Raw genomic sequence first — 5,880 nt, forward strand, 5'->3', positions numbered from 1 at the left:
GACAGCCAGGTATGCCAGTAAAAAAGGTCAAGTGTTTCCTCTCCAATGTGTGCTGGAGGTTGAAGTTGAACATAGCACAGCATTAACGAGCAACTGAGTCAAGGCATTGGCCTCTGGGATTATTCATTTCCAGCACCATCAGCCAAAGAGCTGTGTCTGGCAAGAGCCACCCGGTGTTTGGCGAGTACACCTCATACTTACCTGGCAGGGGAGATACCATGATCAAGAAGGCGGTTCACCCAGGGTGAGGCTCAGCCATTGCACTCCGGCTGTGTTGACCCCTGCAAATTCCCCAAACGTGGGAGTCTTGACTGCATAATTTTTGCTAGTGGGGTGCTGCGTCCGCGCTTTCCCCCGATGATGTCGTTGTAAGCAAAGGTCAGCCGCCCGAAGTTCACCGTTGTGTGCCCATCTCCAAACTTCTCCCGTCCTTGCGGAGCAACATCCCCAGTCTTTCCAAGTTGCTGGGAACGTGATGGTTGTGGGTGTTGTCTTTTAGCTCAAAGCATATGTCACGCTCCCTTTCCCAACTCTTTGTAGAAGAACTCGATTGTTGGAGATGGATCCATGGCCATCATGCCAAGGGTTAATACTTTGGCGCTTGCTCTGTTCACTCCGTGCAGTGACCTGATGTTGAAGTGATGCCAGGAGCAACTCACCATTTCAGAAGCCCGGATGAGGGTGGAAATGGCCCGGCAGTTTGTACTGCTCAGTGTGACACGGAGCTGCTTTGCTCATGCACTCACGTCTACCACTAAATGTTGGAGGTGTGCCAGTGAGCGAGGAATGTGCCACAGCCTCAGCGACTGATAGAAAACTGCAGCGCGCAACCGACAGTAGGAAAGCGCTTCCAAACATGCAGTCAAATCTGGGCGGTTTATTGGCCGACTAAGCAAAAACGTTGAAGGAAGGCCGTCCCAAGGTGGCCGGCCCGACGTGACGGACTGGTGACTCCGGCGGATAGACTCACCGGCTGCTCTCAGGACAGGGGGCTACGTTGACTCTGGTTTCTCTTCAATGCTGGAAGTCTTTACTGCTAAAGACTTCGTGGAGAGGACGTTCAAGTTTAGAGATTATTTGCGAGGTGGGCTTTGCTGTAAGGCTGCGCCCTTTGAGTGTGTCAAATGTCAAGCAGCTGTCTGTCAGGGCTCAGAGGTGCACTTAGGTCAACCTTGGGGCGGAGGTGATCAGCAGCAGCAGCCTTTGTTATGCGCCCTTAAAAACATGGCACCACAACAACTGACTTGTGTGCCAAGATCTTGGGTTGGCCCCAGACACCTGTGGGCCATCGCTTCTCGGCCTTTGGCTAAGATCAAGTGTAGTATCTGTTCTTATCAGTTTAATATCTGATATGTCCTCTATATGGGGATTAAATATTAAATGCATTTTTGAGCAGTGGGAGGTGAAAGCTGGGGCTTGCTCTCTTCACTCCTTGCATTGACCTGGTATTGCAGTGCCACCAGGAACGGTGCACCATTCGCTTTTTTCTGTGAAAAGCAAAGCGAAGCTGAAACCAGAAAGACATCAACCCGTGCCTGTGCGTCAATTTAATTGCGAGCCCATGTTTCTTGTAAGGAAGCAGCAGCAGCGGCGTAAAAGCTTACAGCACCTGGTATTCCCAGGCCCGGTCTCCCATCAATTACTAACCCGGCCCGACCTGCTTAGCTTCGAGATCAGGCGGTCGAGCTCAGGAGTGTGGTATGGCCCGTAAGCCCGAGGGCTGGCGACAGTGCCTTATGGACTAGGCAAGGCCCTGCTGGTGGAGGGGCATGTTTCTTCAACAGGAAGCAGCAGTGTAAGCGTGCAGCGGTGTAAGCTACAGCACCTGGTATTCCCAGGCGGTCTCCCATCAAAGTAGCAGGCCCACGACCCTGCTTGGCTTCGAGATCAGGTGAGATGAGCTCAAGTATGTACGTAAGCGAGGGTTAGGGACACAGACGCACATGGACTGGGCAAGCCCCCTCTTGGCGTGGCGGAGACTCAAAAGTCAGCCTTTATTTACTGCACTTCAGCCTTTATCTCCACCACATGCTACACTCTAGTCCAGTATCGGGAAGCGACACCGAGATTGGCAAGCGGCTGGTGGTGCCGTCATGTCCAGTTGTTGCTGAATCTATAGGAAACGACAGCCAGGTATGCCAGTAAAAAAGGTCGAGTGTTTCCTCTCCAATGTGTGCTGGAGGTTGAAGTTGAACATAGCACAGCATTAATGAGCAACTGAGTCAAGGCATTGGCCTCTGGGATTATTCATTTCCAGCACCATCAGCCAAAGAGCTGTGTCTGGCAAGAGCCACCCGGTGTTTGGCGAGTACCCCTCATACTTACCTGGCAGGGGAGATACCATGATCAAGACGGCGGTTCACCCAGGGCGAGGCTCAGCCATTGCACTCCGGCTGTGTTGACCCCTGCAAATTCCCCAAACGTGGGAGTCTTGACTGCATAATTTTTGCTAGTGGGGTGCTGCGTCCGCGCTTTCCCCCGATGATGTCGTTGTAAGCAAAGGTCAGCCGCCCGAAGTTCAACGTTGTGTGCCCATCTCCAAACTTCTCACGTCCTTGCGGCGCAACATCCCCAGTCTTTCCAAGTTGCTGGGAACGTGATGGTTGTGGGTGTTGTCTTTTAGCTCAAAGCAAATGTCACGCTCCCTTTCCCAACTCTTTGTAGAAGAACTCGATTGTTGGAGATGGATCCATGGCCATCATGCCAAGGGGTAATACTTTGGCGCTTGCTCTGTTCACTCCGTGCAGTGACCTGATGTTGAAGTGATGCCAGGAGCAACTCACCATTTCAGAAGCCCGGATGAGGGGGGAAATGGCCCGGCAGTTTGTACTGCTCAGTGTGACACGGAGCTGCTTTGCTCATGCACTCACGTCTACCACTAAATGTTGGAGGTGTGCCAGTGAGCGAGGAATGTGCCACAGCCTCAGCGACTGATAGAAAACTGCAGCACACAACCGACAGTAGGAAAGCGCTTCCAAACATGCAGTCAAATCTGGGCGGTTTATTGGCCGACTAAGCAAAAACGTTGAAGGAGGCCGTCCCAAGGTGGCCGGCCGACCGAGACTGTGGTGACTCCGGCGGATAGACTCCTCGGCTGCTCTCCAGGACAGGGGCTACGTTGACTCTGGTTTCTCTTCAAAATGCACAAGTCTTTCGCCTTTTACTAAAGACTTCCGTGGAGAGGGACGTTCAAGAGTTTAAGTTATTTTTGGTGGGCTTTGCTGCAAGGCTGCGCCCTTTTCAGCGTGTCAAATGTCAAGCAGCTGTCTGTCAAGGCTCAGAGGTGCACTTGGGTCAACCTTGGGGCGGAGGTGATCAGCAGCAGCAGCCTTTGTTATGCGCCCTTAAAGACATGGCACCACAACAACTGACTTGTGTGCCAAGATCTTGGGTTGGCCCCAGACACCTGTAGACCACCATCGCTTCTCAAGCCTTTGGCTAAAGATCCAAGTGTAACTATTCTTATCAGTTTAATATCGATATGTCTCTATAGAGGGATTAAATATTAAATGCATTTTTGAGCAGTGGGAAGTGCAACTGGGCTTTTCCTCTTCACTCCTTTGACGTGACCTGAAGCCATTGCAGTGCCACCGGGAACGGTGCACCATTCTCTTTTTTCTGTGAAAAGCAAAGAGAAGCTGAAACCAGAAAGACATCAACCCGTGCCTGTGCGTCAATTTAATTGCGAGCCCATGTTTCTTGTAAGGAAGCAGCAGCAGCAGCGTAAAAGCTTACAGCACCTGGTATTCCCAGGCGGTCTCCCATCCAAGTACTAACCGGCCCGACCCTGCTTAGCTTCCGAGATCAGACGAGATCGGGCGTGCTCAGGGTGGTATGGCCGTAAGCCGAGGGGCTGGCGACAGAGAGTGCCTGTATGGACTAGGCAAGGCCCCTGCTCGTGGAGGGGCATGTTTCTTGTAAGGAAGCAGCAGTGTAAAAGCGTGCAGCGGTGTAAAAGCTTACAGCACCTGGTATTCCCAGGCGGTCTCCCATCCAAGTACTAACCAGGCCCGACCCTGCTTGGCTTCCGAGATCAGACGAGATCGGGCGTGCTCAGGGTGGTATGGCCGTAAGCCGGGGGGTTGGGGACACAGACTGCTTTTATGGACTGGGCAAGGCCCCCTGCGCGTGGCGGGGCTCAAAAGTCAGCCTTTCGGACACACTGCACTTCAGCCTTTATCTCCACCACATGCTACACTCTAGTCCAGTATCGGGAGGCGACACCGAGATGGGCAAGCGGCTGTTGGTGCCGTCATGTCCAGTTGTTGCTGAATCTATAGGAAACGACAGCCAGGTATGCCAGTAAAAAAGGTCGAGTGTTTCCTCTCCAATGTGTGCTGGAGGTTGAAGTTGAACATAGCACAGCATTAGCGAGCAACTGAGTCAAGGCATTGGCCTCTGGGATTATTCATTTCCAGCACCATCAGCCAAAGAGCTGTGTCTGGCAAGAGCCACCCGGTGTTTGGCGAGTACACCTCATACTTGCCTGGCAGGGGAGATACCATGATCAAGAAGGCGGTTCACCCAGGGCGAGGCTCAGCCATTGCACTCCGGCTGTGTTGACCTGCAAATTCCCCAGCGTCAAAGTCTTGACTGCATAATTTTTACCGCTAGTGGGGGTGCTGCGTCCGGCGCTTTCCCGATGATAATGGTGCCGAGGTCAGCCGCCAGTTCAACGTTATTGTGCCCATCTCAAACTACTCCGCGTGAACAGCTGTCGAACATCCTTTCCAAGTTGCTGGGAGGAGCGTGTGGCGTGGTTGTGGGTGTTGTCTTTTAGCTCAAAGCAAATGTCCGCATCCCTTTCCCAGCCTTTCTTTGTAGAAGAACTGCGATTGTTGGAGATGGATCCATGGCCATCTGTACCAAGGGTTAATACTTTGAAGCTTACTCCTGTTCCGCTCCATTGACGACCTGATGTTGAAGTGATGCCAGGAGCAACTCACCATTTCAGAAGCCCGGATGAGGTGGGAAATGGCCCGGCAGTTTGTACTGCTCAGTGTGACCCGGAGCTGCTTTGCTCATGCACTCACGTCTACCACTAAATGTTGGAGGTGTGCCAGTGAGCGAGGAATGTGCCACAGCCTCAGCGACTGATAGAAAACTGCAGCGCACAACCGACAGTAGGAAAGCGCTTCCAAACATGCAATCAAATCTGGGCGGTTTATTGGCCGACTAAGCAAAAACGTTGAAGGAAGGCCGTCCCAAGGTGGCCGGCCGGCCGGCCGACCGAGACTGTGGTGACTCCGGCGGATAGACTCCTCGGCTGCTCTCCAGGACAGGGGGTTCGTTGACTCTGGTTTCTCTTCAAAATGCACAAGTCTTTCGCCTTTTACTAAAGACTTCCGTGGAGGGCGTTCAGAGTTTAAGTTATTTTTGGTGGGCTTTGCTGTAAGGCTGCGCCCTTTGAGTGTGTCAAATGTCAAGCAGCTGTCTGTCAAGGCTCAGAGGTGCACTTAGGTCAACCTTGGGGCGGAGGTGATCAGCAGCAGCAGCCTTTGTTATGCGCCCTTAAAAGCATGGCACCACAACAACTGACTTGTGTGCCAAGATCTTGGGTTGGCCCCAGACACCTGTGGGCCATCGCTTCTCGGCCTTTTGGCTAAGATCAAGTGTAGTATCTGTTCTTATCAGTTTAATATCTGATATGTCCTCTATATGGGGATTAAATATTAAATGCATTTTTGAGCAGTGGAGGTGAAAACTGGGGCTTGCTCTCTTCACTCCTTGCATTGACCTGGTATTGCAGTGCCACCAGGAACGGTGCACCATTCTCTTTTTTCTGTGAAAAGCTAAGCGAAGCTGAAACCAGAAAGACATCACCCCGTGCCTGTGCGTCAATTTAATTTGAGCCCATGTTTCTTGTAAGGAAGCAGCAGC

General features: G+C 52.2%; 10 non-coding genes across 10 annotated transcripts; 8 read left to right on the forward strand and 2 right to left on the reverse strand.

The window, feature by feature from the left end:
- Positions 1-193: 193 nt before the first annotated feature.
- On the forward strand, positions 194-357 carry LOC122763634. Its single transcript, XR_006359266.1, has one exon. It is a non-coding gene; the product is annotated as a U1 spliceosomal RNA (small nuclear RNA).
- A 930-nt stretch (positions 358-1,287) lies between these two features.
- On the forward strand, positions 1,288-1,479 carry LOC122763629. Its single transcript, XR_006359261.1, has one exon. It is a non-coding gene; the product is annotated as a U2 spliceosomal RNA (small nuclear RNA).
- Positions 1,480-2,317: 838 nt separating this feature from the next.
- LOC122763635 lies at positions 2,318-2,481 on the forward strand. Its single transcript, XR_006359267.1, has one exon. It is a non-coding gene; the product is annotated as a U1 spliceosomal RNA (small nuclear RNA).
- A 638-nt stretch (positions 2,482-3,119) lies between these two features.
- LOC122763631 lies at positions 3,120-3,231 on the forward strand. Its single transcript, XR_006359263.1, has one exon. It is a non-coding gene; the product is annotated as a U5 spliceosomal RNA (small nuclear RNA).
- Positions 3,232-3,418: 187 nt separating this feature from the next.
- LOC122763630 lies at positions 3,419-3,610 on the forward strand. Its single transcript, XR_006359262.1, has one exon. It is a non-coding gene; the product is annotated as a U2 spliceosomal RNA (small nuclear RNA).
- Positions 3,611-3,728: 118 nt separating this feature from the next.
- LOC122763633 lies at positions 3,729-3,846 on the reverse strand. Its single transcript, XR_006359265.1, has one exon. It is a non-coding gene; the product is annotated as a 5S ribosomal RNA (ribosomal RNA).
- A 110-nt stretch (positions 3,847-3,956) lies between these two features.
- LOC122763626 lies at positions 3,957-4,075 on the reverse strand. Its single transcript, XR_006359258.1, has one exon. It is a non-coding gene; the product is annotated as a 5S ribosomal RNA (ribosomal RNA).
- Positions 4,076-4,478: 403 nt separating this feature from the next.
- On the forward strand, positions 4,479-4,644 carry LOC122763627. The gene has a single exon (XR_006359259.1). It is a non-coding gene; the product is annotated as a U1 spliceosomal RNA (small nuclear RNA).
- Positions 4,645-5,291: 647 nt separating this feature from the next.
- LOC122763632 lies at positions 5,292-5,400 on the forward strand. Its single transcript, XR_006359264.1, has one exon. It is a non-coding gene; the product is annotated as a U5 spliceosomal RNA (small nuclear RNA).
- A 182-nt stretch (positions 5,401-5,582) lies between these two features.
- Positions 5,583-5,774, forward strand: LOC122763628. The gene has a single exon (XR_006359260.1). It is a non-coding gene; the product is annotated as a U2 spliceosomal RNA (small nuclear RNA).
- The last annotated feature ends 106 nt before the right edge of the window (positions 5,775-5,880 follow it).

Source organism: Solea senegalensis, unplaced genomic scaffold, assembly GCF_019176455.1.
Source record: "Solea senegalensis isolate Sse05_10M unplaced genomic scaffold, IFAPA_SoseM_1 scf7180000016976, whole genome shotgun sequence".
Lineage (NCBI taxonomy): Eukaryota > Metazoa > Chordata > Actinopteri > Pleuronectiformes > Soleidae > Solea > Solea senegalensis.